Below are 12,960 nucleotides of genomic sequence, written 5' to 3' on the forward strand. Positions count from 1 at the left end.
GTCTTTCACGGTCGATCTTTCCTTCAGAGATGACATTGCTCAACAATTGTCGCACTGCAGTGAACCATTTGATCAAAACGGTTCTTGATATTCTTCTCTTAACTTGTGAATTCAATCACTCTTTCTTTTTCTTTCTGAGAATGAAGATGACTTCTACTTGCATGCGTGATGTCTTGCGTATGTGCACGTGATCAGGAATGACCAATGCGTTCTGGATCTTTTCACACTCTGTGACACTGCCTTGACTACTACCACATCTCCGCTAGATAAAAAGCCTGAACAAAAAACTGTCCCTATTAACCCTTACTTATCTCCCATGTCTAAATGGCCGTTGTTCCTGTGTGTGGCCCGGTCCAAGTGTCAGGAAAGGGTAGCATTCTTTGCGCTGGAAGGCCGAAGGTCCCCCAGAAGCTGGTCCTTGGCGATAACAAATGTACCCACACATGCTGATAACTTAAGGACTTCCTCTTCTGGTCCGTATGGATGCCATACATCCAGACTCAATAAGAACATTTGAATGAAAAATCTTTTATTTCTGGGATGGAGTTGTTTCTAAAACAAATAACTGTCGGCTTGTGGCTATCCACCCAGCCATCCTTTCTAGGAGGCAGTTGCGCCTGAAGTAGATGTATCGTGGTCACCTCCTCTCTTTACTGTTTAATCAATATGTTTTCAGGTATTTATCAGTAATGGAGGGAGCGGGAGGATGAACACGCCATGGAAGGTCAAAAAGTGGTCAGAAGCGTTGTAGGGGCCGCACAGGGCGAGTGGCCAAGGGTCGCGCGGTCAAGTTAACTGCCAGCTCAGCTCTCTTTGATGTGATGGCGAAGATGAGGATGATTCACACCGCCAGCGTGGTCTCCCGCCAGCGGTTGCTCGCAGATCTCCCTCGGTGCCACAGCCTCGGTGGCGGTCGTCGGCCACGACTTTTTTTTTTTTTTAAACCGGTGAGAGGGTTTGGGTGGGGGAGTAGAGGATTGTGGATGAAGGGGTGCAGTGAGAACGGCAACTTAGTCAAAGGTTACTTTAATCTCGGGTATGGCAGCAGTACGGTTCATTACACTTGAGTGCTTTTTATGTGTCGGGTATTGTGTTTTTGTTTGGTGTGTGTGTGGGTAGGAATCTTGGGAGAAGGGATGGACACACACACACAGAGCAAAAAAGAAAGAGGCAACAAACGAATCAACAAAAAAAAACTGTTTTATTGCTTTAAACTATCCGTCCATATTTCAAAGGGTCATGTTACATTAATATAAATACATCTCTTTATCATGTAATCGCAATCCACCTGTCTGAAACACTTGATGACTTAAATAAACAACAATCTACTGCACTTAAGTTTCAACTTTCTGCTTCTTAAAAGTTGTATTCACTGTAAATGGACGAACTTCAATAAAATATCTCCGATAAGAGAGAGATCAGTATGTGTGAGAATGACAAACATACATTGAACCTCTGTTTCGTTTACATCTGTGCAAAGCAAACAAACAAAATCAAGGTATTGAAGCTGTGACTTGGGATATGAACTAAGCTCAATCAAATTGAAGCACTTTCAATATTGAAAGGTCTAGTGGGGCGGTTTTTTTGTTTGTTTGTGTGTTTTTTGTTTCTTTGGTTGTTTGGTTTTTTTTGTTGTTTTTTTTGTTTTTGTTTTTGTTTTTTTGTTTTTTGTTTTTTTGGTAACGACTTGGTAAAGTTTATTACAAGATATAATTTCCCACAGTTTGAGTGGCTACTCCTCTTCTGTTCTCAATACACAGGCCTTCTACCATCATCATGCACAGAATGCGTTTAACTCACTATCTCCGTTTTTGTCTATAAATAGGACTGCAAAGGGTGGTAGTTTCTGATGTTCATGACAATAACAAATAGAACGACAAGTAAAAAGAGAGAGAAACAATTATACATCTTCTCTTGAGAAACTGCAATGCAACTGTCGACAGATATATCCACCTGCTTCCACACAAAGTATTGTAAGAGTTGACCTCCACACCTGCAGCACATACCTGTCACACCAACTCCTGGCACCAACAGCCATTAACCGAGGACAAACGAGAAAGGACAATTTTTATCAATGTGTTTTGTAAACGTGTTTACTGAATTTGAATAAAGTTTGCCACCAACTCGCTACAGTGAAAGTCGTGCAGGAACTTCATTAACATCAACTGCAAGGAGAAGGTCATGATAAAATAAATGATGTTCACCAAGAAGTATGAGGGCTGTAGCACCCATGACTTGTAGACTTACTCTCGTCTGTGTTCTGTCAAAATAGTAATCGTAATACGTGTGTGTGTGTGTGTGTCCGTCCAAAAGTGAGATTTACAAGCTGTATACAAATATAAGTTACAGCACAACACTGCTTTATCTACGATCACTGTCCTGTCCCTTATCTTGGAGCAGGGTGAACTGAACTGGCCGGAGCACGAAGTGTAGTTGGAGGGGAACTAGGGACGGGTAGGAGGCGATAGGCAATCCACTTTGTCTCTCCCCCCGGAGACATCAAACCGGCCGCTATTGGAAACAACCCCCTCCTCCCCTGTCGCCTCACCTTTGCCCTCACTCTTGGTCAAGCAGTCCGTGCTGGCTCTTTGGAGTAGTGTTGCAGACGACAGTACTGTCGGTTCCTCTTACAGCGATGAAGAAAGAAGACTTCAAGAAGAGAGGTAGAGGCAAATTGAGTTACAGTATATATATTTTCTATTGGTATCCAATGCCGCTCGGGTTTAGTAGAAGGATATGTGCTTTTGTTGTGGATGGTTGAAGCTTAAAGGACAAATATCGCGGAACATTTGTTTATGTTTGTTAAAGGTGTGTGCAACGGTTACCGAAAAAAAACAACTTGATTTTGGGTAGACAGTTTAGGACTTTGGAACATGCTGACCTAAGTCTTACTTTGTTTGCAAAAACCTTGGCCAAACTCTGAACTTCTGTTTTTGTTTGTGTTTGAAATGAAAGAAATGTAACCAAAATGTAAACACTGTAAGCATGCATGCATCATTCAAAAGCCAATTTCACTCATCCATCCACTCACCCCTCCATCCATCCATCCGCTTAACACCATCTATGATGGCACTAAAAGCCTTCCCAAACTGAAAGGAATACAAAAATCCAACACACACCCTGTGTAGTTGAAGTTTAATAGTTTACACCTGTCGCTGTGTGGAGGTAACCAAGAGTTCACCTTCTCTAGCTGACGACCCCAGTCAGGCACCTTCATCAGCTGCACATTTAACGGCTTTGACGTACGTTGGGGTCAGACATTCTCTCAGGTATATATGAATTACAGCTAGAATAAATAATACACACACACACATACACAGAATCTTGTACAGCTATACATATCTGATTCGCTTAAATAAACACTCAAATACCTCCAGCATCTCCGGAAAATCCTCCCGCCTATCTTGCCCCAATGCTCGATGATTAACTTCAAGGGTGGATGGCAGGGTAACGCAACAGAAGCGAGGGCAGACGGGCCGAGGATTTTAATAGTTTTAATATGGAGGGTATCTTGTTACATACCCGTTACCACGCACTAGCGCGCACCCATCTCTCGACCTCTTCCACCCATCCCCCGTTTATTCACACACCTCCCGCTCCTGGCTGCAAGCTATCTGTCGGCGGGTGGCGGCTAATTACTGGTCGTGAAAATAATTAGGTTTTATTCAAAGGCTGTCCATTGCGTGACGGTTAGTGTCAAGCACCAGTCAATAGCTGATAAAAATGATCGCACACCCTGCGACCTGGAGGGATTTCGTGACAGGAATCGTATTTCGAAACATTTACTACAATCAGAAGTTCAGAACCAGATTTGTTTATTCTTAATTTTCATTTACTTTTACTTTCGTTTTTTGTTTTTCTTTGTTTTTTTCTTTTACCTGCCCTTGTCTTCGTTTCGACAAGGAAGCATTTACTTTTGTCACAGGAGTCAGTCTTTATTCTGCTTCCTCTCCTCAAAGTCCCTCCCTTGTCGCCAAATCCAATGTTGTTTACTCTGTTTATTTAGTATACGCTTGAGAAACATTAATGTTAGGTTAACTGTGTTGGAAACCTGGCTAATGGGAGATTGGCTACTGCCATCTGTGACCCGGGTACCTTGATTTTTACGAGTGTGTTTGTGTCCATAGTTTATCTGCTATAATGTACTCTAAACTCCGGCCTTGGTGTGAGTGGTTCACAATCAATGAGCCAGCTCGACCGATTGCCCATCATGGAACTCTTGACATTAGAGTTTATTTCTCTATTGCATGTTATTTACTCAATGTGTGTGTGTTTGGGTTGGATCGGTGTGCAGTGAATTAGGTTGTGCGGAGAAAGAATGCACCTTCTAACCTCAGAGAGAGAGAGGAGGAAAAAAAGAAAGAACAAGATTACGCAAGAAGTGTCTGTTTCCGTACATGATAAATATAAACTTCACATACAAAAAATAAATAATAATAATAACACTCAACGCACCCCTGAAGGCTAGACACAACACCATCAATCACGGCACAACAACCGCCAGTTAAACAACAACAAACAAGCAGCTATGAGGCAAAGGAATTCAGAAAGGTCAAGGATAAAAGAATTTGATTGTTTTCAAGACCGGTCATTTGTATCCTGGACAACAGTAGAGTGTTTACGGTGCATACCTGAATCGCGGATACTACAACTGATTTCAAACTAAACGGTTTTTTTTTTATTATTTCCACCACCAATGAACACTTGCTATTTTCGTCATTTGGTTGTGATGTACAGGAGGGCTTCATGTTAAATTATTTGTAGACAATATGAGTCATTGAGTGAATGAGTCCCTCAAGATTTGTTGTGATAGTTTTGGAGAAACGTGGGAAAACCCCAAAGTTTGTTACATTTTTAGAAATTAAGGGGATTGTCAAGTTACTCGGTGACTCCTGAATGATCAAGAAAATATTTTTTATTAAAACAATTTTCTGGTGAAAAATGTGCATTGATCCTAAGTTATATTTGCTAATCATTAATTATTATTTTCAGTGCAATCCATATCCACCATTATATATATTTTAGTAAATCGTACCCATAGGCCAGTTACAGTTGTGTATGCCCAGTCAACTATTTACCACTACTCTCCAGTCCCAAATAAATCAGTTCATAATAACGATACATTCACTGAAAGACATTTTACAAATAACATCTTCTGAGGTTTCTGCTCATGTTTTGAGAGCTTAGCTTAATTTCATTGACAATTGTTTAAAAACATATATCATTTGAAAACATAACGACTGCTGGCTTAATTAGTTTTTAAAAAATTGTGTTGTCACTATTTACGAATGCAACATTAAGGCTGAAAAAAGTTTTTTTAACCCGACATTGAGAAATATTTAGGAAATTTTGTCATGAAAGTAGGAAAAATAAATCCCCAAATAATCCATTAATCGTCGATGGTGTGTCGGATAACAACACAACAAATAATACTGACAGTTCATGATTATTTCTGATTTATTTAATAATCTTTCATAGTGTTAGCATGAATAAAAAAGGAATACAGCTTTGATACTTTCATTCATTGGATGGCTACTTTGAAATGGTTGCATACTAGCAACTAACGGATTAAACTATGTGTAGTTTTTGGTGAAAGGGATAACTATAGTTTGAAGTGAGTAGCGAAAGTTTGTGTCTTTTTTCCTGGGGGAGGAGGAGGGATTTGAACGGAGGTGAGGCAGACCGTGACAGATGACCAGGCACAGTATCTCCAGGCAGTGTTCATAGTCTCTACCTATTTTTCAACGATTACATCTCAAATTAACGACACCTTTTATTTCTTTTTTTATTTTCCTTTCCGTGACCAGCTGTTGGGTGTGACATGTGCATAGAGTGACATCGCTTGCAATAGATGTCACCTCGACACTTATGTCACCCTGGCTCACTCTCAAGTCGAGCATCAAGTCAAAAAGAACTCTGAAAAAATCTCTTGTACTTTTATGAAAAAGAATTTTCACTGAACTCGGACTGTTTGCTTGTATGTCAGTCAGTCTGTCCGTCAGTTGTCTGCTGATGTTTTAATTATCTGCATTAAATGTATAAATCTGCTGCTTGATGATCAATAAGGAAATAAATATCTTCTTGAAAAAATAGGAAGGTGTGTGACTTTTATTAAGAAGGAATATATTTGCTTTAACTTTAAAATCAAATCTGTTAAGCATGAAAAATTATTGTGACTTTCTTTGAGTTTATTAATAGTGTACATAAGGAAATAATACTTACTATTATTTGACGAATTTTAAATATTTTGTACATGTAGCAAAATTGTTATCTTCAAAATTTTTAAATACCGTAAGTTATGAAAATTAAGTAATTATATTATAGTCGTACGACCATCACACATGCATTCAAAAAAGGCGAATAATTTCTTTTTGTGCAATTAAAAATGTTATTAACAAATTGTAAAGCAATTAGCTACTTATGCATGCAAACGCAAGCGAATGAAGGGTTATCAACAACTTGCACGCGCACTTCATGCACGCACCCATACATTCTCTCTCACACACACACACTCACTCTATCACACGCGCGTGCTTGCCCGTTCACTTCTCGCACTTAGCATCTTAATTTCCATAAGAAAATATCCCACTAATGTTTTTCCCGATATATCATGTTTTGTCTTTCATTAACATTTGCTTAGCTTCACGAAATTCATCTGAATTTTCTTTCTTTTTTTTTTTCTTCTTCTTCTTTTTCTGTTTCAAGCTCCCTGTAAGTACGGGAAAATCAATCTTGAATTCTTCAATATTTTAAATGCATGTGACCTGATTAATTATGTTCCTCTGAAGCACATCAGATTGTCAGTTTGTGTGTGTGTGTGAGAGAGAGAGAGAAGCACATACCTACATAATATGTGTGTGTCTCTGTGTGTGCGTTTGATTAAGTCTTTGCTTGCAAGCGTGTTCATCTTTCTTTCAGTTCCTCCCATTCCCCCCCCCCCAGTCCCCCTCTTTCCACCATCTTTAATTTCTTGTCTTACTGGACGGAGATACCCACACCTTAAATAACACATGATCTCAGTGCGATCCCTGCAAATTAATCCTGGTCGCCAGCCTGTGACAGACAAATGAGATTTGCCCCCTCCCGTTCTCCTCCACACACACATACCTTCCCCTCCCCTCAAGACTTCACTAGTACATTAAGTCTGAGCTGGGCAATACATCAGTCAGGTATGTAGTAAACATTGCAAGCTAGTTTTCAATAGAAGTAGTGGAAGATAATACATTCGACATCAAACGATCGTATTGGCCAAAACCGTTGCAATAGTGAGACGATAAACCGATGAAAACTATTCGATGCCTTAATTTTCTGTCGAGTTTAACACTATACTGACTTAAATAGAATCCCTTATTTGCTATCCATGTCTTTTCATCAGTTCCGATATACATTTTTTCTTAACACTTACTTCAAGCCGAGTGGTCCTGGGTAGTAGGTAGGGGTCGCTAAAGTTTCGAACATGTATACTGTATTTCAATCGTATTCTGAGAGTCACAGGTCCTTCGCACATTCTTCATCCAAGATTCCAGACACCATTAAATTAGAAAGGGGAGAACAGTCAAGACAAGTGTGTAAGGGAACTGAAATTGAATGCACTCTCTGGTAAGAAGTACCAGACGTTTCTGGGCTAAATGATGACCTTTAGGGGTAGATAAAACAGCTTCACTCTCGTGTGTCCTATCCAAGCAGGCGAACACACACACACACGAGCGTTGAAAGATGGGACAGCAACCCACACACACACAAAGCACACCATGAAGGAAAGAAAATCATTGAACCGCAATATAATAAAACAGTCAATCCCACATTTCTTTTCTTCAGAAAGACGGCATTGAGCGAGCTGTGAATAAATTAGGCATTTAAACATCAGTCTAAGATAATTAAAAAAGTTATAAAGCAAGGCACTAAAATCACGTGCTGGAATATGTCCAAGGAGCGAGGCAGCCTCCTGTCGGCCGAGAGCGACATTTGATATCATAATGTCACATCAGTGATCAACACGCCGCAGTGCAGGATGGGAGAGAGCAGGTCAGGTGACCACACTGATGATCCCGTTAGTTCCAGCAGCTGACAGGAGAGTCTGGCGCACGCGGAGACTTTTGTTGCATGACCTGCATGGCCAAAGGAAAATGGAGAAAAAAAAACTTTTTATAGGTACAAGTAACATCCTGTTAATACTATAATTAGAGCATAGCGTCAAAGTAAAGCAACTCCTGACAACAGCAAATATAGAGAAGGAAGGAAATGGAAATAAATAAAAATGATGCAAAAAGCAAAAAGGTAAACAAATCAAATAATAAATTAGAAAAGAGAGACAAAGAAAGAAAAATTAAATACAACAAAAGAAAGAATGAGATTCCATACAGCGCACTTTGTAAACTGCAAAACATGTTACCTTGTAATAAAACCATGCACGACACGGTATGTATACTTTATTTTGTTTATTAGACGGAAAATAATTATCATCCTAATTAAGTCTTTGCCTCACATTTTTTACATTAAACTCGCATTCTCGAAGTACTCGAGTCCTGTTAATCTGTCTTTCTTTATTTTCATGCTTTTTTGTTAGCCGAAATGGGATACATTTTATTTTAAAGTTTAGTTCTAATTGAGAGATAAACTATATACAATCGTGTAGTCAATTTCATATAATACCTAATCTTTATATCTTTATTTAATACAACACTGAAGAGTTTACATGTCTATTATTATTATTGCTGCTGCTGACGCTGCTTCTTTTTCTGTCTTTCGGATATTACATTTCCTATTACACTTCTCCTTCTTTGGAAATTATTTGCAGGATATCAGTACGGAATGAGAGTTGAATAATTGAAAGGCTTGCTTAATTGAGTCCACATTAATAAAAATATCAGGAAGAGAGAACAAGCAAACGATTGGATGAGGAAGCTAACTAAACAGTAGCCAAAGGCCGACGACAGCTGTCGATTTTAATTGTGTTGTCCACTGTCTTCGGCACAATCCTGTTTTCTTTCGTCCACTTTACTCGTCTATTTCGGCCTCTCTTTCTCTCACTCTCTCACATTCCCATCTCACTATCTTCCATTGCTCCCTTTTTTTGTCCTTATTTTACGCTATCGTTGTCCATTTCTTTATATATCGCTCTATTGTGTTATTTTTTAGATGCAACCACCTGGAATAGCTGGTGCTTCTGTGTGAATGTTAACATTAAGGATTTGTAGTTTGATTTTAACGGCGACGTTCATGTACTACCTTGATCTTGTCTCAGTAACTTTGTTCACAGAAAAGTCAAATAGCCGTCTGCTTTACTAACCCCAACTACCGAACTGTCCAGTAAAGACGGAAGGTACCGAGCAATTGTAAGGATCGATCCCTGCTGTCCACTGAATCACACAATAACACTGGTCAGAACCAGGGTCTCTTTAATATGTTTGGGGTAATCAACGGGTCAAAGTAAAGAACTTGTCATTTTTTACAACAAAAACAATTTCATTGATAGCAAGCAAAAGGAGAAAGATGCACACTAAGTTGTGAAATAAAGCCTACCCTTCACTTAAATACTTCCTCATTATTGTTTAGCTTGTTTGTACTAACAAACGAGTCAAAAGATTTGATTTTGTAGTATTTTGAGTTTCCCATCTTGTTTTTAAATTAAATAACCCAGTGCAATCATTGCATTTTAGGTTAACAAACTAAATCCAGCAGAGTTCATATCCTTCAGGCTAGTACTGTTATATTTTGTTTATTTTGTTGATTGTAGTTTTGTTTAGTAAAGAATTCACGACTGAGCGAACAATGTTTCAAGTCTTATTTAATATTAGAAACAAGTCAATTTTTAAACTTTGCATTTCATTTTCTTCACTGTTTATGGCTACAGATTATAGATATACAGTACAGTAGGAAAAGTAGGGAAATGGCTGCTATTGAAATGAAACCATTTTAATTTCCAAGTAGAGAAAAAGGTGTCGCTGTATCATAGTTTCGAGGAAAACATTTACTCTTGGAGTAAATGAAAGTGTTGGTATGTCTGTGCAGGAAGTGTGAACGAGAGTAAACGCAAGGAGAAATTTTGAATAAAAGCCACGTCAGCAGGTGGTCTTAATTAGTTCATTTGTTTTCTGGTTCCACATGTGTACTTTCAAGTAAATATTCATGCATACTGGTATACGTACGTGTGTGTGTGTGCGCGCGCGCGCTCGCGTTTCAAAATCGCAAAACGGCTTTGACATATCCCACGTGCCCCGTATTTCTTAATTTCCGATACACTTAGACGCCATTTTGAAGGCGGTTGATAAAAGAGCATCTTGCCGACTATAGGGATGCACGCTCCCTCATCTACAAAGCTTCTTTCTTGCCTCAGATTAGCGCATGTTTCACACAATCGCCTAGCAAAGCGCGCTATTCTACCTCAGTTCATGGGTCAAGGCGGCTTTTGCAGTTTATCGCGCTGGTGAACTGATAAGCAGCTGTGACCGCGCTATTCCCAGCGGAAACGTCCATCACAGCAGCGCGTGTCCCGCCGTGCTGTAAATCTCACTCACTCCCGCCGCAGTTCCTTTGACAGCACCCGGCGACGGACAGACGGAACAGCGGCCTTGGAGACAAGGAGAACACCTAGGTCTGGGCATTGGCGCGCGTGGGCGTGCGCTTCACTTCCTTTATTTTTTGCACTTTGTGTTTCATGTTTGCATATTATTATTTTTTTCTTATTCTCCATTCTGTCTGCATATGTGTGTCTGTCTCTAGCAAGAGATGATCCTATCAAGATTTCGGAAATCTTCCTGAAGTTACCTGGTCCTAGAACAAGGTTTTGATAAGCTTGAAGACCTTATAAAATGACTAATCCATTCATCTTGCACTTCATTGCCAGCAGGTCTTCAGACATCTCACATTCCATATTACATATTAGGAACGTTCGTGTGCGTGCATGCACTTGTGTGTGTATGTGTGTGTGAAAGGTAAGTCTCAAGGGCTGTATCCAGCTCCATAGTTCACCTACTTGCATAGCGGAAGTGATGCAAAGTGGTCGCATTAACATGTGAGCCGAGGTCTTTGAGCCTGTCTAGCGGCTCTGTTGTTTCAATGACCCAGGAAACTATCCCCGTGGTTTCTCTGCACAGCAGAACCCTCACACTGAACAGCTATCAGCATGATTTAATTATACTGTTACCTCGCAGCTCCCTGACCTATGACCTTTCTCCCTCAGCGTAACTTATTTTGCGTCGGCAGTAGAAGTGTTTCTTCTTTTTGTACAACTTTCTCTGTTTCTATCATTTGATCTCCAAGTAGAACTCTAAATGTCTATCTATGTTGCAACAAGCTACTCCTGTTGCATTAGATGATTAAAAATACTATTTCTGTGTTCAATTTTAAATCATATCAAAGAGAGATTGGAGCAGCATGTCTCACTTTTGTCCCCGGTGTATTTGATGTCGATTGTACTATTGTCCTTTCTCACTTATTTCCTGTAAAATATCTTTTATCTTGCCTTCGATCGTCCTACAGCACGTGTTGTCCGTGCACTATTCACTTGTTTTCCTCCCACAGCTACACAAACAACCTTTCAGACCCAACCCAGACACTTTCTGCACACATATCTCAGTCAGTAAAACTATTTACATCTTTAACTTGGCTCCATTAGATCGTACATGCTGATGTGCCATATAAGATTAGAGATTATTTATTCAATGTTTATTTTTATTTGTCTATATTAAGGGCATTTACAATAGTCGCCCGAAGGTAAGTAATATTTATTCCGTCTTGCGAGGGAGGCAGTGAGACTTTAAAGTTCATTTGTTGTTGCTTGTTGTCATAGTAGATTATGGAACTGTTCTATGCTTTACAACGTATAGAGACTAATAACGATTACTTTCTGTGAAATGGAATGCAAGTATAGAGTACTTGGACTACACAACAGGATTGTAAGAAGAAACAGAACTAATGAAAGTGAAATCAAGCTTGTTAAGTCAACATGCTGCAGACCCCAGACCTCGGGAGTCTATAACACTTACTCATAACACGAGGAGACAAAAATAAAAATATACCCCCCCCCCCATCTCACACACACACACACACAGAACCCTCGTCCACACATACTGCCATACACCATGTGTCAAACAATACACTTATCGATACATCCGTGTTTATGTCTAAAAGTTACCTGATAAAAATTTGCAAGGGCTGGAGAGTATCCAATCCTCACTGATCGTGCCGAGCAAGCTGAAATCGTGACTATCCATAGAAATGTCCATCCGTGTAAAAAAAAAAAACAACTTCAGTCCGCCGTCAACAACCAGTACTTCCGCTGCTTCACCTTTTAGACATTTTACACGATGTGATATTCACGAACAAAATGGAAGAGAGGAAAAAAAAATACAGAATGTCCAAAAAAAAAAAAAGAAGCCCTTCATCGTGATCTTATCTAATACCAAGCACCAAGGCAGTCACGTGCCAGTTTTATGCACCACCATTTTTCTGAGAGAGGGATTCCTGCTGTTCTTTGTAGCGAGACAACCCCTCGAGGGGCGTGGCTAAGCTGCATGTAGCCACGCCCACCACTCGTGACCCAGTGGCTTGCGCGAATCTGGAGGCGGGGATGTCGTATCGCCTGCTGCCGACAGTTTCAGAGGTCGGCCGACCGTTCTTCCAACCCCGAGTGGTACACGCACGCACACACATGCACACACGCACGCACGCTGATACAGGCTGACACACACTGACGCACGGACAGACAACTACTATACAGGGTCCTGAGAGTTCGTAGTGTAGCACACTTTTGCTCAAGCTTTTGCGTGAGGAATTTAAACTGGTGCCGTGCTTTCTTGTCCCGACGAGCGAACGCTTGCTTGAGGGCAAGACTTTCATGTCCATCTAACTCCTCCGACGTACGTGAGCTCCCCAGGGAGAGTTCATTATCTTTCCTTCCAATCCTGCTGCTTCGGCACGACTCCTTCAAACGAGGGGTAAGTCCCAGCTTTATATATA

At 40.1% G+C, this 12,960-nt stretch overlaps 1 protein-coding gene and 1 long non-coding RNA gene across 2 annotated transcripts in view; one reads left to right on the plus strand and one right to left on the minus strand.

Moving 5' to 3' along the window:
• Positions 1–7,785: 7,785 nt before the first annotated feature.
• Positions 7,786–12,532, minus strand: LOC112557021. Its single transcript, XR_003097883.1, has 2 exons — positions 12,137–12,532; positions 7,786–8,108 (listed from the first exon to the last, which is right to left on the minus strand). It is a non-coding gene; the product is annotated as an uncharacterized LOC112557021 (long non-coding RNA).
• A 216-nt stretch (positions 12,533–12,748) lies between these two features.
• The window catches only part of LOC112557020 (homeobox protein Hox-C5a-like), a 74,546-nt gene continuing 74,334 nt past the window's right edge, over positions 12,749–12,960 (plus strand). Inside the window, exon 1 of the mRNA XM_025226581.1 lies at positions 12,749–12,938. The gene's annotated coding sequence lies outside the window, so the exon portion shown is untranslated. The remainder of the gene's footprint in view (positions 12,939–12,960) is intronic.

Source organism: Pomacea canaliculata, linkage group LG2 (genome assembly GCF_003073045.1).
Source record: "Pomacea canaliculata isolate SZHN2017 linkage group LG2, ASM307304v1, whole genome shotgun sequence".
NCBI lineage: Eukaryota > Metazoa > Mollusca > Gastropoda > Architaenioglossa > Ampullariidae > Pomacea > Pomacea canaliculata.